The sequence below is a fragment of the Notamacropus eugenii genome, chromosome 5, assembly GCF_028372415.1.
Source record: "Notamacropus eugenii isolate mMacEug1 chromosome 5, mMacEug1.pri_v2, whole genome shotgun sequence".
Classification (NCBI taxonomy): domain Eukaryota; kingdom Metazoa; phylum Chordata; class Mammalia; order Diprotodontia; family Macropodidae; genus Notamacropus; species Notamacropus eugenii.
Genome location: NC_092876.1, coordinates 131817776 through 131842567, shown reverse-complemented (window position 1 = coordinate 131842567; position 24792 = coordinate 131817776). Strand labels below are relative to the sequence as shown.

Here is a 24792-nt window from a genome sequence, read left to right as displayed (position 1 = left end):
AGAACTATGGAATTCAATCACAGAATGTAGCAGATCATTTTTGTGTATGTGTGTGTGTATTGCGTTTTGGTTTGTTAGATGATTTCTGCCACTCATTTTAATTCTTCAACACAGCATGACTATAGTGAAAATGTATTTAATAGAAATGTATGTGTAGAACCTATGCAAAAGTGTATGCCGTCTCGGGGAGGGAGGGGAAAGGGAGGGGGGAGGGAAGGGAAAATACTAATCTAAGAGATATGGTAGTTATTGTAAAACACAGAAAATAAATAACATTAATTAATTTAAAAAATTAAAATAAAGTGTAAATCCAAGAGTCCTGACTCTTTCCACTCCATATCATCTTCCCCTTGTCAAAAGGCAATCATAACTTCATAAAACTTATGTGAAAATTAAGTTTATTACAAGAGAAATGAACACGAATGTGGAACTCAAAGAGTTCACAATTCATACAGAAGTTTGCATATTTATGACAGCAGGACAAAGAAACATCTAACTCCACCTAAAGGGGTGTGGCATGGGAGGGGGGAAGTGTAACAAAGGTGGAAAAGGGACAAAACCTCTCCTTAAGGGGAGGGCCAAAGCAGGGCAAAAATCTTATTCTTTTCCCTTGGGAACTGCTACACTATGAAGATAGGATGGTCTGTATATCTACAGTAGGGTCCCAAATGCACAAGCCAATTTCCCAGCCTGTCACAGACTGGTTGATGCCTGTCTTAACTACCAAGAATACGCAATAGTAGGCACTAAAGAAATGTTTGTTCCAAAGTTACAAATCTATAGAGAGTTGCTAGAAAGAGGAAAACCTAGGATCCTGTTTCTTTTAAGAAAAACAAAACACAAATTACAGAACAAAGCAATATGGTCTACTACAAAGTACACTGGACCAGAAATTGGGAGATGTGGGTAAATTCTGTGGCAATGGAGCAAGCTGCTTCCCCCAATTTGGGCCTTCATTTCCTCCTCCATAAAATGAAGAAATTGGAGTAGATAATATCCAAGGGACAGTCTAATGCTGACAATCTATGTCCTCAGATCCTTTCTAGCTAAGACATTCTATGCTCACAAAGCCCTACTGGCTCTAACCCATCTTCTAAGAGCCCTTCCAGCACTCAATTATCCAAAGCACCTACCTCTATGAATAAGAACATTCAGTCGTCCCCATTAGGGGGAGTAAAAGAGTTTGAGCATCGAAGCCTCACCTGTAGACCATTACAAAGGTCCTTAGATTACCTGTAGAGCTTATCAGACTGTCTGGTTCACAGTCAAAGGCCCTTCTTGGAGGGACTGATTGACCATTTCATGGCAAATAATTAAGTACAGCCAAAGTATCTTCTTTGGTTCCTTAGAGGGAACACAGGAAATGTTTTGAATTGGTTGGTAACTCTCAATTAGGCAAGTATTCCTTTGTTTTCATGAAGCTCTTTTCAATCTATATACATGAAAAAATTGGTGTTTTTTGGAAAAGCCACTTGGCTAAAAACCCACAGTATACAGGAATGCACATGCATACTAAAGAAAGAGGATGACTATGGATTTTGGAGGTGGAAGAGGTCTTAAAAAGATCTATTACAACCTCTCTCATTTTACCAAGGAGAAAACTAAGGGTGAAAAAGAGAAACAGAGATGATCTGAATTTCAGCACAGGTCCTCTGATCCCAGATCCAGTTCTATTTGCACTACACCATGTTGCTTTCTTATAAATAGGTACTATTATTATTCTCACCTGATATAGTGGACAGAACACTAGATTCTGAATCAGAAAGGACTGGAGTTACAAAGTCCTGGATTTAAATCCTGTCTTACACACTTACTAGGTACTCAGCAGTCTCCCAGTGGGGATAATAGCACCTGTCTCTCACAGTTAGAGAGTTAGACTTATAGTTGTTAGACTCAAAAGAGATACTGTCAAGTGCTTGACAAAAGCTTTAAGCACTATGTAAATACAAGTTGTTGTTATTATTATTATTAAATATCATTATCACAGCTAAGCTACTTGGAAAAACCAAGGAAATAATTTTCCTCACCTTGATAGAGGGTACAGAAAGAGCAGTGCATTTTCCATCGGAAGATCTAGAATTTTCCTCTTCACTGTTCATGAGACCTTGAGGGCTACCCTTCCCTTCTCTAAACAAAAATTCTCCTCAGTTAACTAATGGACCTAGATCATGGTTCCCAAAGTATGGCCCATGGAACCCTGGAGATCTCTGAGACATTTTTAGGAAACTGAGGTCAAAACTATTTTCATAATAAAACTAAGATGTTATGTATTAAAACACTCTTCACTTTTCCAATTACATATGTGTAAAAAGGTTGGATTTTCTTCACATACTTCAACCAAAACAACATGGCACAACAGAATGAGTTCAGATGTAGATATAAGAATCCAGCCATCTTCAATCAAGCCAGACATGAAAGAGATTTGCTAAAATATGTAAAATAATGACACTTTTCACTAAATATTTTTTGCTTTGGAAAACAGTTGTTTTTCACACACAAAAAAAGTTGCTAACATTGTAATGGATTTACTATTATTATTTTAAATGAATTAATAAATGCTTTTAAAACTGACCAGTTTAAATGTCTAATTCACTAAGTATAAATAGCTCTAACTCCCATAAATAAAAGCTCTTTGGAGTCTTCAAACATTTTTTAAAATATAAAGGGATCCTGAATCCAAAAAGTTTGAGAACCAATGGCCTCCATCACAGTATTTAGAGGTATAAGAGAACCTCAAAGATCATCTAGATTTAGCTTCTCATTTTACAGAGGAGAGAATGAGGCGCAGAAAAGGAAAGTGACTCTCCCAAGATCTTACATCTGGTAACTGTCAAATACAAGAACTAAATCCTGGTCCCCTGACTCTAACTTTAATGTTCTTCCCAATACGCTATTTTGTTGTTGTTGTTGTTCAGTTATGTCATTAATGTCTCACTCTTTGTAGCCTGTTTTGGGGTTTTCTTGACAAAGACACTAGGTTAAGTGACTTGCCCAGAGTCACAGAGTTAGTAAGTGTCTGAGGCTGGATTTGAACTCAGGAAGAGGAGTCTTCCTGACTGTAGGCCCAGTCCTCTATTCCCTAGCCTACCTATCACTAAACTCCCTCCTAGCTTTAACATTTTATGAAGATAAAACACAGACCAGGAGAAGCAGATCTGAAAGTCTGAGGAAAGATAATGGGTCTAGAAACAAAATAGCTGGTAACAAACCCAAAATGGGCTTTCTACAAGGGGAGGTTAACAGGTGAGTCCTAGGGCATCTGAGCTGAGCAATGCAGGCTCACATAAAAGCTAAAGTAAAGTCATGGTTCCCATGCCCTCTGCCCTCCATTTCGCATGAGGAAAAGGGTAGGCAGTCAAAACACAAAGCAAGCTAGTACAGAGATGGATAACAATGAAAAAAGTCACATTTCCAGTATTAATATTTTTTTAAGATTTCATTTTCCTCTTAGAGTCACAAAATGTCAGAACTGGTAGGGTGCATGAAATACAAAACAAAAGAAGTCAGGCCTAGAATGAAATTTAGACCACAGAATATTAAGCTGAAAGGAATCTCAAAACATAAATGTCAGGACTTTAAAGCGTGGAACTGTCAGAGTTGGAACAGATCTTACAATAATGCAACAACTATTTATTAAGTATCTGTGACATACAGAGCAGTGTCCAAGGTGCTAACACATATACAAAGTTTAGATAAGCTACTATTCCTGTCTTCAGGGCTGATAGTCTAAGGAAGAATATAACACCAACAAAGAGGTATAATACACACTATTCCTAAGTATGGAGAATTACAAAACAAACTGCAGTGGGAGGTGGGAGTGGTGGAGGGGGTTAAGAAGTACTGGAACAAGGACGGGAGGAGATATACATTTATGAAGTGCCTACTATGTGCTAGCCATTGTGCTAAGCACTGTATAAATATTATCTTATTTGGCCCTCACAACAACCCTGGGAGGTAGGTGCTATTATTATCCCCATCTGGTAGAGAGAAGCGAAGTGAGTCACATAGCTAGTAAGTGTCTGAGGCCACATGCAGTCAAGTCCTCCTGACTTCAGGCCCAGCTCTCTAACCACTGTATCACCTAACAGCTTAGAGAAGAATAGTGGGAGCATGAATCAAGGATGATGTCCTGAAGGAGGTAATATGAATAGTGCATTAAAGAATAGTTAGGATGTGAATTGACAAGTTTCAAAGGAAAAATTACTTGGAATTTTTTGAAATTTTTGAACTATGCCTATGAAGGAATGCTCCAAATGATGAATAATTAGAGAAATGCACATTAAAGCAACTCAGAAGTTCCACTTCACATCCATCAGCAGACTGGCAAAGTGACAAAAAGGGAAAATGACAACTGGTGACAACTTAGGGAAGACAGGAACATTGGTGAACTGATGATGGAGTTTTGAATTGGTCCAGACATTCTGGAAAGCAATTTAGAACACCACTCCCAAAGTCACCGGCCCATAAATACCATTAGGCCTGTATCTCCCAGGGAGCAAAAAGAGAGGAAAAGGACCCATATGTAGAAAAACATTCAGGGCAGCACTTCTTGTTGTAGCAAAGAACTAGAAATAAAGGGGTGCCCACCAACTGTTTCGTGGTTAAACCAAGTAGTACATAAACGTAATGGAATATTAGTAAGAAATTACAAAAGGGAAGGTTCAGAGACACCTGAGAGAACCTGTATAAACTGATGCAAAGTAAAGTGAAGAGAACCAGAGGAGTAACTTGTATAATAAAAATCACATTATCAAGAATAATTTTAAAATACTGAAGAGCTCTGATCAATGCAACAACCACACGTGACTTCAGAGGGCTGCTGAGGAAGCTATCCCCACAGCTCTGGAAAGAGGGAAGATGGGATCCCAGGATAGAATGAAACGCTAACATTTGGATATGGCAAACTGCAGCTTTGTTATGCTTGATTATGCTTAATTTGTTATAAGAATTGTGACGTCATTCTGTGGAACAGGTAGGACAAGGAGAAATTCAGAGGGAAAAAGAGAGGTAGTGATAAGAGTTGCCAAAGTAAAGGATAAAATAGAGTCAATGTAACATTTTTTAAATGCAGCGAAATGAAGGAAGTCTGGAAGGAAATAGACAAGATGTTTTGACAGTAATGTGCTGAATTTATTATACACTTTAAAAAAGAAAAGCAAGATGTATGTAACAGGCATTCACATTTTCACATATAATCCTCTTTTGCTGTTCTACTTCATATATGGAAAGGTCCTTTTTCGGTGTTCATCAAACTCAGAACAAAAAAAGAACATTAAAAAATAAAGAATGTGTAGGAATTCAAAAAGGGGAAGGACACACAAGACATGGAGGACAGTATGAACAAAGGCATGGAGGAACCAAAGCAAACGCCATGTATTCCAGGGACAGGAAACTGCCCATTTTACAGAAGGGTTATGTGGACAGAGAGTAGTACCATGAGGTAAGGTAGAAGAATGATGACGTTATGGAGGATTTGGAATGCCAGACAGAGGGGTCCGAGCTTTCCTCAGTCAGAGCAGGAATATACCATGACTAGCTAGGTGCATAAGAAGAATAATTCTGAGATCAATTTAAAGGTTAGACTGGCGGAGGAAAAAAGTGCAGACTGAAAAACCCTAAAGGTTTTTCTCTAATAGTATTAAAGATTATTACAACAGTGCGAGCAGGTAGCATTGATGGTAAGGTAGTGGGAGAGGCACGGAGAAGAGAATCCACAGGATTTGATAAGTGACTAAGTATGAAAGATGGGAGATTCTTGTTTCACAAAATGACTAACGTAGAAGTATATTTAACATTATTGCAAATGTATAACATGTATAACAATCTGATAATTGCTTGCCATCTTGGGGAGGGCTAAGGGGAGGGAGGTAGAACTCAAAATCTTATTAAAAATGTATGTTGAAAACTCTGTGGGGTACACTGGTCTGATACAGGCTGCTAGAGGTTGAGGTTTGTAACAACTAGCCCTGTGTTAGCTGAACCGCCGGCATATGTATGGTCAAACAGGAAAATCTGCGGCCAGACCCTCTGATACACATCTTTACCCACCAGCAGAGGGAGTACTGTGCCTGGGCAGGGAAAGAGACATCACAGATGTCTACGGAATCTGCAGGCGATGTACTGAGAACAGGCATTTATCAATACAAACAAGGCAGAATCACCAGGAAGAAATGCATTATACATCAAGAAGTAGTAAATTATACATCAAAAAACAGGCACAACCTCCAGCCAAGCTTTTGTGTTGTATATTGCTAGCAACAGTGAAGGAAAACCTACAGAACCAAACTCCACCTGTTGGCTCCCATCTCTGTCTGCGTCTTCTCCCAGGCTGGTTATTGCCCATGCCTTGAATGGACTCGCTGGCTCCTGCTAACCTGAAGCATCACTGCCTCCCTTCAGGGCTCAGTTCAGCAATCACCCCTTGGGAGATCCTTTACTCTTTCTCCCAGTTGTCCATTCTCTCTGCTTCCTCATCATATCAATTTGTCTATGGATATGCTGTATCCTGCCTGTCTTCCCCTACCTACCTTGCTCCCCTAATAATTTTCTTGAGGACAGGGCCTGTTTTATATGTGGCTCTAACATAAGGTGCTTAATAAATGTTTGAGAATTGGATTTTGATCCTTCTTTCCCACCTAATTCGAGCCACTGTCAAGGTACAAGTGTTTCTCAATACCACTCACTGACTAGCATCACTAGCGAGTGTAAATTGTTTGACAAATATTTAGTTTGACAAATGTTTCTTGCCAACAGGGACTGGGTCTTTTTTTTTTAATCCTCTCAGCCCAGAGCATAAGGCAAAACACACACATTCAAGTATACATCCTGAATTATCTCTAAGTTATATGTAGCACTCTGTCCTCACAGTACCCAGAGCCCTAGACCTCTGCAAGCAGGAAAGGGCCTTGGAACACAGCCTACCATTGCGGCGAGGTAAGGAGAAAGGGCATCTTATAATATGATGAGGCAGATTTAGAGCTGGCCGAATGGTCAGACCCAGAACTGTCCTTGGTAGCGTAGTGATTCAATGTCAGTTTGCAAGGAGGTCTCTGGAGTAATGCCCTAAGGATCTGCTGACATTTTTACCAACCATCTGGATAAAGGCATAAAGGGTATGGTTATTAAGTTTGCAAGTAACAAGGAACTTAAGAGTGATATATAAGATGTTGGATTATAGTTAGGGTCCAAAAAGATTTCACCATACTTGAACACTGGGAGGAATCTGTAATTAAATTTCAGAAGAAGAAAGATAAAACTCTTTTATTTGAATTCAAAATATCCACCTCCCAGATACAAAGGTGGGCATGGCACAGCTAGATGACAGTTTGGGAAGGAACTGGGGTGGGGTGAGGGGGAGGTATTAGTGGGCCACCAGCTCAGCATGAGTCATTTCTGTGACATGTCAAGCAAGAAGGCTCCCACAAGTCATAGGCAGCATTACAAGAAGTGCAGTGTCTAGGCCTAAGGAGGTGACCTGGAGTATTTTCTGGAATATTGGAAGGGTTCTCATAAGAGGGGGTTCCTGGTCAAACCACATGTAAAATACCTTGTTTAGTTCTGGATGCCACCTTTGAGGAAGGACATTGACAAGCTGAATATTGTCAGAAGGAGTGCAACCAGGAAGATGAGAAGCCTTAAGTTCAAGCTCTATGAACTGGGGTACATTAACAAAGAGGAGACTCAGAAGGGTCTTGACAGCTGTCTTCAGATATTTGAATGGCTATCTCATGGAAGAGACATCAAGTAGATTCTGGAAAACTTCAGGTTAGGAACTAGGAACAATGAATGGAAGTTGCTCCAAAATATGGTTGGTCTTAACGTAAGGAAAACTCCCAAACAATTAGATCATTTTGCTGTCTGATCTTCCCAGGCTGATCTTTGCTGTCTGATCTTCCCAGAGATGGCAGGAGAAAATGGAAGAGACAGAGAAGCAGAGAGAGAGGTCTTAAAACCTAGGTAATGGATCTAGGGGCCAGGCTAGCTTGAAAGCCTTCTTTGTTGCTGTTTTAAATGTTTATCATGCTGTGATTCTTACCAGCAAAGAATACTGTGCCGTGAGCATTAAATCTGAGAATGACTAAGCTAGACAGATACAAAAGTAGAATGCCAGGGTTCAGAAAGTAGTGCTGCCGCCACCACCACCACTAAAGGTCCTCAAGCAAGCCTAGATGACAAACTTAGGCAAATTACACAGGACACCAATATTCATTTACGTGTTGAAGTAAATTACTTCTGAAATCCTTTCCAACTCTGAGACTGTGTCTAGAACAGACTTTGGAACACAGAACATAAAATATCAGAACCAAAAGGGACCTTATAATACAAAATATCAAAACTGGATGGTGCCTGGGAACACAGAACAAAAAAGGTTAAAACTGGGAGGGACTTCTGTCCTCTATCATCTTCTCTCTATATTCTCTTATGGACAGAGTAAAAGACTTGAAGTGAGGAAGATCTAGCTTCAGATCCTGCCTCTGACACTTGTAACTTTGTGTGACCATGGATCAGCCAAAGTCTCTCTGAGCCTATCTCATTACTCAAAAAAAATGGAAGTGATAATGTCCATAGTATGTACATTGCTGCATCACTGGAAGCCTTAAATGAAATATATATATATATGCACATAGAAAGTGATTTATAAACTATCATTTTTATCTAATTCATTCCCAATCTAACCTCTAAGCAGGTGACTCCCAACTAACTGTATCTCTAATTGCTTGCCAAACACCTACCTTTTAATGTTCTACTAGTACCACAAACTCAACATACCTCAGCTGTATGAATTCATTCTCTTTCCCCAAACAGCCCATTTCTACTGACAACACCACAGTCTTCCAACTCACCCAGGTCTGAAATCTTGGAATTATCTTTCTAGTCTCCCCTTTTCTAACCCCACATATTCCATCAGATGCCAATTCCTGTTGCTTCTACATGAATAATACCAGTTGTGCCTGACCTCTCTCCATTTGGAGTGCCACCACTCAGTTCAGGCTTTTCTTATCTGTAGCATAGATTACTATAATAATCTGCTAACTCACCTCCTGACCACTGATCCTTCCCTCCTCCAAAGCATCCTTCACTAACTGGCAATTTGATCTTCCTAATTGATAGATCTGAATCTCTCACTCCCCTGCTCCAAGACCTTCAGTGTCTCCATACTGTATAGAGGAGGAAATACAAAGTCTATAGAGTCTGTTGTTATTCAAAACCTTCTAGAATGTGGCTCATACCAACCTCCCCATATTTATTTTATATCATTCCTTCAGGCTATATTCCAGCAAAACTATACTATATCCTTCCCCAATGTCGACACTCCCTTCTCAAACTTTCCTACAGAGCTGCATCTAAACCTCTTCCTTGCCCTGGTCACCCCCTTATTATGCTTATTAATGTATATGTCATAAAACCCACATTGGACAGAAAGCTCCCTGAGGACAGAGACCACAGCGTTTACCATCTCATACATGAATACGTTCCCTGCACCATACAGTGCTGTCCATGATATAATAACGGTTTGTTTAATAAATGTTTCATAAGAAATCTTTGTTTAAGAGAATGTTAAAACAATGTTCAGGCTGGAAGGGACTTCAGAAGCATCTAGTTTGCCTCCCACCACCAGCAATGCAGGAAGCCTCTCTGTAAACAGCTTCTCTGACAGTCAGCTGGTGCCTTAGGTAAAGCATCTGATACAGACTCAGGAAGACTTGAGTTCAAACCAGGCCCTTAGCAGCTGTGTGACTATGGGCAAGTTACTTGTTTGCCTCAATTTCCTAATCTGTAAAATTGGGATAATAATAGCACCTTAAGGTCATTAGGATAAAATGAGATATTTATAAAACACTTTATAAACCTTAAAGTGCTCTATAAATACTAACTTTGTTGTTATTATTATTATTATTACTAAAAGTTCACTCCTTCCTCCTGAGACAATCAATACCATTAAGGGCTGGCTCGGATTGTTATGAATTTCTCCTTTATGTTCAGTTAAACTTTGCCTCTCTATGACTTTCCCTTATTTCTCCTAGTTCAACGGCCAATAAGAATACAACTAATCCCCTTTTCCATACGACAATCTTTCAGAAACACAAACACAGCTATCATGTCTCTGCTAAGTTTTCTTTTGTCCAGGCCAACCACATCCCATTCCTTCAATAGCTCCTCACACTGGGGTCTGGACACCTTTCATCATGCTGGTTGCTCCCCTCTTGGCAAATTCCAGCTTGTCAACATCTCTCCTAAGTAAGCAAACCCCATGGTGCCTCCAGTGAACTGTGCAAAGGCTGCATTCAGAGAGGGCTGCTCTGAATGCCTCTTTGCCCATACAATTCCAAGGAGCTCCACGTTTCCCTGCTGCTGGCCTCCTGCCAAACATCTTTAATACAGGTGGGGAAGCAGCTGGCAGTTCTCAATAGCAGGAAGGCATTCTTTCCACCTTCTCCTGCCAGAATTGCAAGCCCCACGTCTTGCTGCCCTGCAGGGTTGTCTTCTTCCAACAGCTGTTTTCCATAGAAATGGCCATTTCTATCCCACCAGGAAGGCAGTTTTCTTCTGGAGCAGCTAGCTGATTTGGAGTTTATTCACTCTACCTCTAAGTTTGTTTGTCTGCTTGGCAGACAAGGAGAGGAGGAAAGAGAAGGAAGTGAACGCTGGGAAGGATGGAAGAAAGAGAGAGACAGGATTATACCAAAATACCAAAAGGGAAAAAATCATGGCAATAGGTAGGAACTACTTCAAGGAGGTTCTAGTCTCACTTCAGTCACTTCTTGACTGTTAGACAAATTCCTTCAGTTGCTTCTCTTGTAAAATGAGGCTCTATATGTTCTGTAAGATCATTCCCAACTTTCTTTTTTCTATTTTGTAACTCCTATCTATTATTCCTAGTTCTGTTCTCTAAGCCCAAGCACAAAAAAATCTAATCCATCTGCCACATAAGTCCTTGAAATACCTGAAAGCATATCCTCACTCTTTTTTGGCCAATTTACACATCCTTAGTTCCTTGAAATAACTAGCACATGCAATGAAGCAGAAGGTCTTCACCACGCTGGTTGTTCCATCCTTCAGATGCTACCAAGCTCATGCCTATCCTTCTCAAATGTTGTACCCAGAACATCCCGCATATGGTCCAATCAAGGCAGAGTGCAGAAAAACTAGCACTACTTTCATTATGGGAAATGTATTATGGGAACTCAAGATCTCATTAATTTATTTTATCAATGAGTTATTTGAAGGCATAGATGGCAACCTTACCAAATTTTCAGGCTGCACAAAGTTTGGATGGATGGCTAACACAGGTTAAAATCTGGAATAAAAAAAAATCTTGGCAAACTAGAACACTGAGATGAATCTAATAGGATGAAAGCCAATATGAATAAATATAAAATCTTACACTTGGGATCCAAAAATTGACTTCACAAGAACAAGATGGGAAAAGACATATTTATTCAATATTTTATTGGGAAGAAAAGATCTGGGGGGGTTTGTAGGACTCTATGCTCAATGAGTCAACAATAGGCTATGGAGGCCATAGAAGTGTTTACCATGTGCAAAGCTCTGTGCTTTAATATTAAGAAAGGGATAGCTTTCTCTAAATAAGAAATAAAGAGATGGTGATAGTAGCACTCCACTCCTCCTTGGTTAGACCATGTCTGGAATATTATGTTTAGTTGTAGCACCACACTTCACCAAAGACACTGATAAAGCTGAAGACTGTTCAGAAGAAAATAACCAGGAGGATGCCTTAAAGTTCATATTATATGAAGATCTATTTGAAAAGGTTGGAAATATTTAACTTAAGAATAGACTCAGGGAAGGAGGGCATGATTTTGTAGTTTAGTCGTTTTCAGTTGCATCTGACTCTTCATGACCCGATTTGAGGTTTTCTTTGCAAAGACACTGGAGTGGTTTGCCATTTCTTTCTCCAACTCATTTTACAGACGAAGAAACAGAGGCAAACAGGGTTAAGTGACTTATCCAGGATCACTCAGCTAGTAAGTTTCTAAGGCCACATTTGAACTCAGGAAGCTAAGTCCTCCTGACTTCAGTCTTAGAGCTCTATCTACTAAACCCCCTAGCTACCTCTTTGGAGAACATAATAGCTGAGTTCAAATATCTGTCATATGGAAGAGGGATAGACTTGTTCTGTTTGGGTCCAGGGAGCAGAAGCAATAGGAATGGATGGAAATCATAGTGAGGCAAATTTAGGCTTAACATCAGGATTAAAAATTAGAGTTGTCCATAATCACCTCAAGGAGTAATGAGCTCTCCCTCCTAGGAAGTCTTCAAGCAGTGGGTGGATGACCACATCTTAAGTATGATGTAGTTATGTATTTTTAGTTACGGCTTGGACTAGATGGCCACTGAAGTCTATACACACTAAAAAATTCTGTGGTTCTCTGATCTCATACTAGTGAAATTGATTTTTTTAAAAATCTCAGTGTAATATTTTATATTTAAAGCTAAGTGGTGCAGTAGAGTGCCAGGCCTGAAATCAAAAGACTCATCTTCCTGATGGCTTCAGATATTTAATAGCTGGATAACCTCGGCAAGTCACTTAACTCTGTTTGCCTCAGTTTCCTCATCTGTAAAATGATCTGGAGAAGGAAATGGCCAACCACTTCAGTATCTGCCAAGAAAACCCTAAATGGGGTCATAAAGAATTGGACATGACTGAAACAACTGAACAACAACTAAATTTTATGTTATTAGGATTTATCTTATTAGATATTCTAGTTTTGTTATAATCTTTTTTGATCCTCATTCTGTCATCTAAACAATAGCTACTCAGGAAAGTCACTGATACTCTCTTGGTCTCCATTTCCTCTTCTATAAAATAAGAAGGCTGGACTATATCAATTGTTCTTAACTTTTTTGGTGTCATGGCCCCACATTTGGCAATCAGTCTGATGATGCCTACAGAGACCTTCTCTGAATAATATTTTTAAATGCATAAAATAAAATACGTATTATTATGAAAGGAACCAATTATACTGAAATGAAGGTGTAATTTTTCCCTATCCAAATTTGGGGATCCCTTGAAATGTACCCATAGACCCTTTGGCACCCCAAGTAAAGAACCCCTGAACTAGAGGCCTTTATAACCCCTTCCAGCTCTAAATCCATAATCCTGAGGCCACCTGCACATTTGACAAGCATGCCACCTATGGATCAAATGAGGTCTTATCTTTACAGTGCTCAGCACAGCGCCTGACACATAAGAGAAGATTAACAGATGCTTATTTCTTTCTCTATGTCTTCATACAAATCACTGATCAAAATGTCTAAATAGCACAAAGTTGAGCAGATCCCTTGGGCACTCCCTTGGATGCCACCTTCCAAGTCAACATTGACCCATTAATGACTAACTACTCTTTAGGTATCACTATTCAACCAGCTCCAAATCTATCTGACTGAACTTGACTCACATCAGAAGAGCGTGAGACACCGACAAGCTTTACAAAAATCAACATTCCCCAGATCAACCAGTCTAATAACGTCAAAAAATGAAATGAGGTTAGTCTGACATGACCTGTTTTCCCTGACGTCATGCTGGTCTTCTGGGATCATTATTCTCTTTTCCAGAAGTTCACTAACCACTCTAAGGAGGGTTCTTACTCTTTTTTGTGTGTCAGGCAGCCTGACAAGAATGTTTTAAATGTATAAAATACAAAGGATTGCAAAGGAAATCAATTATGTTAAAATACTATTATCAGACTATTTAAGAACAAGTTCATGGATCCTAGGTACTAGAATATTATCTTCTATTGAATTCTATCTTCTGTCAGGAGAAATTTAAGTCAAACTTTGTGGTTTATAGTTTGCAGATTTCAATCACTTGAAAATCAGGCCATTTTGCTCATTCCCAGTCCTCCACAATCTTCTGAACATCACACCAGCTGGTTCTTTCAGAACCCAGGAATGTATAGTTCATCCAGACCTGAAGACTTTAACTCATCAGGGGCAGCAAGATCTTCTCTTATAATGCTTTCCCTATTTATCTTAGCTGTCTATTCTTTATTAGATGTTTCTATTCTTTACTTTCTAATCCAAAAAAAGAATGCTCCTTGGCACCAAAAGAAGGAAAAATAAGAAACTCCACTTTCTCTCCATTGTCTGTACCTGTCATCTCACTCAGCTAGAGCAGAGTCCTTTCCCTTCCCTGGTCCTTCTCTTTTCTACCACACAACTTTAAAAAGCTATTTCTTGTTGTTGCTCCTAGATGTCTTCATCAGGCTCAATCAATTCAGATCTTTTAGCACTCCCAATGCTACTATCCCAGCGCCATGCTACAGCTCTGTATTTATCTTTTGTTATCTCTGTTACTTGTCTTTTATTTCCAACTCCCCAAAATCAGTCATATCATATCTGACTATTCATGGCCCCATTTAGGTTTTTCTTGGTAGATACTGGAGTAGTTTGCCATTTCCTTCTCCAGCTCATTTTAGAGAGGAGGAAACTGAGGCAAACAGGGTTAAGTGACTTACCTAGGGTCAAAGTATTAGTAAGTGTCTGAAGCCAGATTTGAACTCAGGAAGATGAGTCTTCCTGACTCAGACCCAGCACTTATACACTTATACACCTTTAAAAAGTTTAATTGATTAAGTTTCCTGTGCATCTACATCAGTATCTTTATATAATCCTCTACTTTTCTTTCTCATTGGAATTGTTGTTTTGTTTTTATGATTTCATCTGTGATAGCTGCCCATCCATTCTGGGCTGACTTCTCCTCTTGAATTTTAGGCCATAAGTTCCTAGCTATCCTTTCTCCAAATATTTTATGATCTACTTTCTTAAAGTCTAGGAGGCATAAATTCAGACTATACCTGCCTTTTTCTCTAGAGGCAGCTGGTGGTAAAGGAGACAGAGCACTGGACCTAGAGTCAAATCCAGCCTAAGTCACTCATCTAGCCTCAGATATTTACTAGCTGTGTGACCTTAGGCAAGTCACTTAATTACTGTTTGCCTCAGTTTCTTCAACTGTAAAATTAGGGTAATAATTTGTTGTCAGGATTAAATGATATTTGTAAAAAAAACTGCTTATAGTAGATGCAATGTAAATACTTATTCTCTCATTTCTTTTCCCTTCTTCTCTCTCACAAACTCTTAAGATGGAATGATCATTTCCGCTAGGGTTGGCCATTTCCATCCTAAAAAACCTCTTTTTTGATCAAAATTGGTTCCAGAAGTCTCTTTTGGTCATTACTCCAATTTTTGAAAGTTGAAATTATAACTGGGGCATGTTAACAGGAGGTTGGCCTCAGTTCTATATTCACCCCTTGGCAACAGATTTCCAGCTCTAGAACTTTATGAAAGTTCCCTTATTTGCTCATTCAGCAATTTTAGGAAGTGCTAGAGCCGGAATCATGTCCCTTGTTGGTCAGTCTGCTGAAAATGGACTTCTCTATAGTCTCGATGAATTCTCAGACAACAAATCCAGGGTCCAATATCTGGACTATGTTGTTGATTTTTTTAAATAATGTATTAGTTAATAAGCATTTAGTAAGCACCTACTATATGTCAGACACTCTGCTAAGCCCTAGGGATACAAAGAGAAGCAAAAAGCAGCCAGTTCCTCCCCTCCAAGAACTTAAAATCTAAGGGGGAAAGCTACAAACAAATAGGTACAAACAAGATACACACACACACACACACACACACACACATATATACACATATATACACATATATATATATACAGGATAAATGGGAAATAATTAACAGAGGCAAGGCACTAGAATTGAAAGGTTGGTTTGAAGGTCAAAATCTTACAATGTTTACAAAGCACTTTCACAATCACTGCTGGAGATTACTGACACAGATGAATAGTCCCATTTTATAGAGACACAAACTGAGGTCCCTTGAGGTAAATGGACTTGCCCAAGGTCATGTGTGAATGAGCCAGGACTAGTAAAGTACCAATCCAGGGCTGTTGAAGAATGAGAAGGAGGTCCATCATTCACACAGATACTACAAGATTAGACATTCAAGACACTCTGAAGAATAAGAGGTAAAGTAACAAAAAGGCCTTGCATTTGATCCTCCTAGCAACATGACAATGAACAGAAAGAGGACTTGATATGGAATTGAAAGGGTCTGGTGGTAACCCTAGCACTACTACTTATGATCTGAGCTTGCTAGACCAATGTTATATCATCTATAAAATAAAGGGATGGTTGAAATAGATATCTTCCAACTCTATATCTAATATCTTCCAACTCTAATTGCATGATGTTCCCATCCTTGGGACACAGGTAGGGCAGATGCTATCATGCCCGTTTCACAGATGAGGAAACTGAGAGTCAGAAGGTTAAATGCTAGGTCTGTGTGCTATCCCTTGCCAACAGATGTCCTTTCTTTAAATGATCAGTGTAAAGCTCTTGGCTTTGTAAGGAATTTCTGAATTCAGACAGTCTCAGGTAGGTACCATCGTTCCAATTTAGCAGCAGCATAAACAAATTTATTCACACAGCTGGTACATTAAGCAAATACAGGAATACTTCCAAGACAAAGGAACATGTGGTTTTGAGGCCTTCCCGCTAATTAATCTCTTAAGAATCTCTGGGCATGGAAAGCACAACAGCCATTTACCTATCTCATTAAAGGCTCATTTAGGAGATGAGATCATTCAGAAGTGCTTCCTTGCCTTCTCAAGCCATCTCAAAATATTTGTCTGAAGCTTTGGTAATTAAACATGGGGAGTGAACCAAACTAGAAAATAGGCTCCTGAGTCCAAGCAAATACACTATCCTTTTATCAGTCTAGAAAAGGCAGTATAACTACTCACCCACATTGACAACTTCATCTCATACTCTCAGTAATGAATGTTAAGGGGCATTCCCAAATTATTTCATGCTAAAACAGAAATACAAGTGGGAGAGGGGAAATCACAAGGATTTAGGCCTAGGAAGAGTTTTTCAATGATAACTATCTAAAAAGTAAAAGGGGCTCACTGAATAGGCAACAAAGGGATTTAAAAAGACATTGAATGATCATAAGGTTTGCAAAGCACTTTACAAATATTATCTCATTTTACCCTTACAACAACCCTAAGAGATATGTGCTTTTCTTAGCTCCATTTTACAGATGAGGAATCTGAGGCAGAGATTAAGTTGCTTAACCAGGGATACACAGCCAGTAAGTATCTGAATGTGGATTTGAACTCAGATCTTCCTAATTCAAGGTCCAGTGCTCTACCTACAATGCTACCTAAATGTTGTAGAAGGCATCCTTGTACCAGAAATAAATTTGGAAGAGATGCTAAGGTTGCCTTTCAATTGTGACATTCTAGAATTCTCAAAGTCCAAGATTCTATGACTCAAGAGTCTTTTAGGAAGCAGTATGATAGTGAAAACCAGTGACTGGACTTGGCATAGGGAGCCATGAGTCTGAGTCTCATCTCTGACACATTTTAACTATGTGAGTCTAGACAAGTAACTTCCCCTCACCTGTTAAACTGGAATATTAATCCTTGCACTTTCTACCCTAGAGGGTTGTTATGAATAAAGCAGTTTGTAAAAGTAAGTTATCACTATAGATCTAATATTTTGAAGTTCAGTACTTAGCAATCCAAGATTTCAAGAAATATTACTCCAATGAACACCTGAAATTCTCTAATGACATTCCTTCCTCTTAAACATTTGCCCTCTCTCCAACAGTCTTCTCATGGAAAGCAAACATATTGATTAGAAGTTCTTTTTTATGACAAATAAAAATAATTTTATCAAGAAAATCTTATTGGGGACTTAAAGTAACTACTTCGGTTCTGTTAATGTGACTTCATTGATGTGAGAGTTCCCTCCACCAATATAGCCAATGATCTTCCATACTTTAGTAGATAATCTTTTACCAGTTGCTACAACTTAAAAAAAGGGCAAAAAAGGAAAAGGAAAAAAAAGAAAAGGTTACTCCTGCTGACCAGTGTTCTAGCAATCAGCTTCTTTACCAAATTAGCTAGCCTAGACTCAGTCTCATCATAAATAGACATCCATCACCACACCTGTACAAACCTTTTCTAAGATTCTGTGATCCCATAATTCTAAGATTCTGTGACAAGATAATCTCTAATTCAGGTTCCAACTCAAAAGAGCTCACTATGAGACTTTAAAAAAAAAAACAACCTTTGGACAAAGAAGCGATCACAGGTGCAAATAACACTCTGAAGCCCTTAAACCCAACAGTTAAATAACTCCCTAGATTTACAGAGAAATGTCAATATTGGTGCACTGTATCTTGTTGATAGCTGAACATGAAAGTAAGTGCACTTTGGCAAGACTAATAAACCTATGATCAGAATACTTTTTACCCCAAAGTTTTCCCAGATATCATCTCATCTGGCATCAACCATCCCTCTGAGCTAAGGAAAGTCAACACCAGAACTCTTATTTTTCCAAGAACTCCATTTTTCCAAACCAAGCACTGGGGTCACATAGCAAATCAGTGGTGGACCCAAACCCATCAGCAAGGTTTTCTGACCCAATGTCCCTACATTAGACTGACATGACCCATATCAACATACACCCAAAAGGTAGCATGATTGTTTAGAAAGCACTAGATCTATAGTCAAGAGCAGTTCTGAGATTTCCCAGCAGTGTCAGTAAGGCCAAGTCACCTAACTCCTGTAGCCCTTAGCTTCCTCATCTATAAAACTGAGATCACAAAAGTTTGTCATGCCTCTCTTACAGCGTTGTTGGGAAGAGCAAATGAGGTAACAGTTTAAAGTGCTTTGCCAACCTTAAAGGAGTTAAATAAATGCCAGCAATTTCTCTTTTCTTTCTCTACCAATACATATAAACTGAAGTAATAGAGCATACTGACTTTGAGGTCAAGGGTATTGGGCTTCAGATTTGGCTCTGTTATTTACTAGCTAGGTGAGCCAGGGAAAATCACTTCCCTTCTTCAGGCTTCAGTTTCCCTATCTATGAAATGAAGCCACTGAACTAGACGATTTCTAAGGTCTCTTCCAACTCTAGCTCCTATGATCCATCGCTAGAGATGCAGACTGAGACACTTAAAAAAGATCACTCTCTCTAATGTGAAGGCCACTCACTCCCACAAGGCAATCCTCCTGCCTTAAATACCTATAATATTTTTCATATGCACCAAACATTTAGAATAGCTTTTAGAATCACAGGGTCCCAGATCCATAAAGCTTGATGAGACCTCAGAGGGTATTTATATTTAGTTCAACCTTTGGCCCAATATGGAAATTCCCTTTACAGTTTCCCTGACAGGTGGTCATTCAGCCTCTATACTTGGGCTTCCCAGTGACAAGGATCTAATTACCTTATCAAGGCAGCCCATTCCACCATGGGTCAGTTCAGACTGTTGTTAGATTCCTGCTTGAACAGGTTGACAGATTCAGTTCAATGACATCCCACTCATCTTATGTCCCCATCTCTGAGGCTACCAAAAACAGTTCAAAAGATGACAGGAGTTAGGTCTAGAAAGGATTTCCAAGATCAAATTAACTCTCTGGTTTTGCGAATGAAGAAACCTGGGTCCAGAGAGAAGACATGATTAGGTCAAGGTCAAGAAGTGGCACATAGGAAGGAGACCTCAGCTTTGAGTCCCAGTCTTCTCATTCGCATCCACTCCTGTTACCATTAACTTCATTGTGCTGCCTCCTTTAGCCCCCCCAGGCCTAGGACAGCCCTTCAGATTAGCATGTTCCCTTTAAAACACTATGATTAAGAGAAATTTATTTCCAAGTTTCTATGTGCTTTTTTACTGTTTTAGAAAAAAAAATAAAGGGCCCTAGAAGACCCAAGTTGTTGAGTGTTTTTTTTTTCAGTTTATAAACATAGCCAAGGACATTCTATCCAGTTGAATTATTACCACCACTGAGTTCTGTGAAGGATCCTAAGGCATAAAACAAAAAATATTTACAAATTTTATTTGTAATGGAAGATAGCCAAGCCAGACAGAATTTATACTACACCAAGCAGAAGAAAGAAATGACACAAAGGGTAAGGAATTAAGGGAAAAGACAGGTTAAAGTTTCCTGGCTTTAAATTTAATATAATTCCTTATATGACATAAATAGGTACCTTCCAACCTTCCACGTCTCAGTTTCCTCTTTAATAAAATAAAGGAGATGGGCTTGAAGATTTCCAAGGGCAAGGGCAATTCTACTCATTCACTCCAAGGTTTATGCTCTATTTCTAAGGCATCTTGCTTACTGACATTCTATGTCTTAAGATACCTTTCAGCTCTGAAATTCTAGGACTATAAAAAATATATATTATAATATAATAATAATATAATAATTAATAATTTACATCATGCCTATACTGATGAATACCTAAGGATGCATAGGGTTAAAATGGGAGCCAGAAAGAGGTGAATGACATTCATAGAGACCCAATCATTCAAACTTCCAAACCCTATTTTCCCATTTCATAGAATTTTAGAACTAAAAGGGAACATTTATAAGAGAAAACTGAGGTTCTAAGATGTGAAGTAACTTCCTAAAGGTCACAAATTATATCACTGGCAGATACAGGTTTGGATTCCAGATTACCTGACAATGAATCCCAATGCTCTGGCTACCACATCTTGATGCCAGTCTCTGAATGTGATAAGACTGTGACGTCTTTGAACTCTGGAGGACATAACCTCATTCATCCCATACCCTACAATACCTTAGCCCAGGCTGCAGGGAAGAGGTACTTCTTCTTTATCTCTGACTCTGTTTCCCTAGCTCCCTTCAAGTGTCAGATAAAGGTTTACCTTCTTTCAAGGAGTCTTTCCTCAAAAGAGGCAGGGTCAAAGGAGTAATAGCACCTTCAGACAGTGTATTATGAAGTAGTTATATGTGTCTACATATATCATATATACATACAACAAACAGCCATTCTCCAATAGATAAGTGGTCAAAGAATATGAACAGTTCTCAAAAGAACTGCAAAATATTAACAACCACATGAAAGAATGTTACAAATAACAAATAATAAAGAGAAATGCACTGACCAAAACATTCTTGAGGTTTAACATCGCATCCTGCAAACTGGCAAAGATGATAAAAGAGGGCAACAGTCAATGTTAGAGAAGCTGCAGAAAGACAGGCAAACTGGTACATTGCTGGCAGAGCTGTGAATTGATACAACCATTTTTGAAAGCAATTTGGAATTATGCCAAGTAACTACAATGTCCATACCTTTGGACCCAGAGTCCATTCCTGGACTTATATCTCAAGGAGGCAATTGATAAGACATCTCCATCTACAATAAGACATTTTCAGCAACACTTTTCATGCTGCAAAAACATGTGGATGCCTACTGACCAGAAAAAGGCAAAACAAATTGTGATACATAACTGTGATGGGGACGGGAAGGGAGTAGTATCTCTATAGTTCTATTATGTGTCAACCACTGTGCCATGTACTTTACAACTGTTACCTCATCTGATCTTCACAAAAACCCTGCAGAGTGGATGCTGTTACTATCCTCATTTTACAACTGAGGTAAAAAAGAGTTAAATGACTTGCCCAGGGTAATACAGCTACTAAGTGTTGGAAGCTTCATTTGAACTCAGGTTTTCCTTACTCCAGAACCAGTGCTCTCTATCCACCAGGCTACATCACATAACAACCTGTAATGGGATAGTATTGTGCTTTAAGACATTATGTATATTGACTAATGTGAAAACATATTTAATATGTGTACATGTAGAGACTATATGAGATTGCATGACATATTGAGGAGAGGGGAAGAAAGGAAAGGGGACAAAACTTAGAACTCCAAATCTTAATGGAGGTGAATGTTGAAAACTAAAAATAAATAAATTTTAAAGAAGAAATGATATATATAATGAATACAGAGAAGCATGGAAAAGATCTACATGAACTGAAGCAGAGTGAAGTCAAAAGAGCCAAGAAAACAATATTCCCAGTAACTACAACAATGCAAATGTAAAGAGAAATCACACACACACACACACACACGCACACGCACACACACGCACATGCACACACACCACACCACACACGCACGCACACGCACACACGCACACACACGCACGCGCACACACACGCATGCACGCACACACACACACACACACACACACACCACACCAAAAAAATGAATGCTGTGAAATTGGACAGAACAAATATGGCTCAAAAGAAGAGCTATGGCAGACACTCCCAATCCACCCTCTTATGGAAGTCAAAAGGTCACAGGTCTTCCACACTACACATGTTTTTGCGCTTTTTCAATGTACTAATCAACCATGCTAACTTTTTTCCTCTCTTTTTTTTCTGTCTTTTAAAAAATACTATTTGCTATGTGGGAGGCAGGGGAAAGGATAACAGAAGAAACTATGATGATGTAAAAAACAAAACATATGAATAAAAATGTCTTTAAAAAGTCCCTTTCCCAATCCTCCTTCCCTCTGCAATTTGCCCTGTATCCACCTTGTTTGTTTGGCTTTGGTGTGTTGTCTTCTCCATCAGACTTTAAGCTCCTGGAAAGCAAGGACTGTTTTTTGCCTTTTCTTGTTTTCCCATCACTTAACACCATGAACGGCACATTGGAGTTGCTTAATAAACACTAGCTGACAGCTATCAAGATAAAAATCAGAATTTGCCAAGAATGATTGACATGAATTTTGGAAAATAAGAGCTCACAGTACCATTCTGAGCATCTCACAGATGCATGGAATTATAGGATACTGGAGCAGCAAAAAGGACCTTCAGTCCTGGATGTTCTGCCACATGAGGACTTCCAGATGGAGAAGCTGATAAGCAGCAGTGGCACAAGTGTTTATGGCACAAGTTGATGATGCAAACAAGACTAGATACTAAGCCCCTACCTTACAGCTTCCCCATAAGATTACTTTGAGATTCCCTGCCACCATAGAAGCCTTTATTACTAAAGGCGGTCTCAAAGGAGTCTGTGAGCAGAAGTAGCAAATACTATTTACTGGTTCCTTATACAGCATACTGGCCTTCACAGTGATTTATTCCATTCCCTTTATTTCTCTGGTATTTGGAAAAGGCACAGCTTCTCATCCTGCTTTTTGCAGCATATGGGGTGCATGTTTTCATCAATTATTTAACCAAAAATGAATTATTCCTCCTTTGCAAATAAAGAGTAAAGAATAGGATTTTTTTTCCATACCACATTTGATAGATTTCTCACCACATCTTTGGACCCAAATGATCTGGTCAAGAGTTGTGTTCTCTCAAAAGTGAGGATAATTCTCTGATTGTTCCAGTGTTCAAATAAGCTAACAAGCTAGGGTGTCTGTAATCATTGTTTTTGGTTACAAAAATGTACAAAAATATATAGATGTACAAAAATATACAAAGGTACAAAAATGTAAAAAATATATACAGATGTAACAATTCTTATTATTGCAGTTAATACATTCAGAGGGACAGATTACCAAAAAACCTAAACCAAACTAAGAAGAAATGATTCAAAACACACGTGTTCCAGTATAATTTCTTTGCCCAAGAGGGAAAAATGGTCCTCCACAGGAAATTTTAGCTCTGATCTAAGTATCAGGAACTATATCGTGAAAAGAAGATCAACTTGGAATCAGTAGATCTTAAACCAAGTCTAAGCTCTATTACTGACCCACTGTGTGATTCAACTCCCTTTTTTCCATTGTCATTTCATGTTCTCAACTGTAAAAAGAACAGATCATAATAGAAGATCTCTAAGGGACCTCCTAGCTCAGACATTCGATGTTCTAACGTCCATTAATTCTAACATTCTACAGCCTAAGATCCCTTTCCATCTCTGACATTCTATCCCAGATCCCTTATTTAGTACTACCTATGTGATTAGGGCTAAGTCAGTTGACTTCTCTTAGTCTCAGTTTCCCTATGAGGCAATCAAGTGGCTCAGTGGATAGAGCACCAGGTCAGGAGTCATGAAAAACCTGAATTAAAATCCTCCCTTAGATATGTACTACTCTGAACAAGTAGATCTTGGTTTGCCTCAGTTTCCTCAACTATAAAATGGGGATAATAATAGCACCTACTCTCAGGACAGTTGTGAGGCTCAAAAAAAGAAAATATTGGTAAAGTGGTAAAGTGCCTGGTATATAGTAGACACTATTTAATGTTAGCTATTATAATCATTATTATCTATAACATGAGTAGTTTGGTCTAGATCAGGGGCTCTTAAAGGAATTCATGAATGTTTTAAATATTGTGATGACTACATTTCAATATACTTGGTTTCCTTTGCCATCCTATGTATTTTACACATCTCCTCAAACACCTCTGCATTTCGCATCCTGGCTGCACTCCAACAACTCTTCCAGCTGATATTTTATGATTTTACCATTCAGACTTGGGTTTAATAGATTTTTCCTCAGTGTTTTCAAGCCTGAGCAACTGAGGAAAGAAAAATGGAGGAAATTCAGATCACTAATTACTTTTTAGAATGTCTCAAACTTCTTCCACATCTCAAAGAAAAGGAAACGTATATAATCATATATAAAAGGTTGACAATATTCTAACTATGTTCTGGGCTAAAGGAATAAAAGCTTGAGTCATTCAGTGCTCACATCAATCAAGTTAAAAAGCGTTTATTAAATGCCTACTATTTACCAGTTACTGTGATAAACACTGACCATACAAAGAAAGGTAAAAAACAAAATGTCCATACTCTCAAGGAGTTCACAGACTAATGGAGGAGACAACATGCCAAGAATTATGTACAAAAAAGATATAGACAAAAATTAGATAACTTGGAAATAATCAGCAGAGGGAAGGCATTATGATTAAGAGAAATGGGAATAATTTATTGAAGACTTTAGCTGAGGCCTGAAGGAAACTAGGATGCA

The 24792-nt window shown here is 38.8% G+C and overlaps 1 protein-coding gene across 21 annotated transcripts in view; it reads right to left on the bottom strand.

Moving 5' to 3' along the window:
- Positions 1 to 24792, bottom strand: part of FAM168A (family with sequence similarity 168 member A) — a 204900-nt gene that overhangs the window by 121230 nt on the left and 58878 nt on the right. For 2 of the 21 annotated variants that reach the window (XM_072610919.1, XM_072610927.1), the window contains exon 1: positions 9039 to 9173. The exons of 17 other annotated variants lie outside the window; for them this stretch is intronic. The gene's annotated coding sequence lies outside the window, so the exon portion shown is untranslated. Of the gene's footprint in view, positions 1 to 9038; positions 9199 to 24792 lie in introns of those variants that run through there. 2 more of the 21 variants (XM_072610922.1, XM_072610912.1) reach the window with 2 other exon arrangements.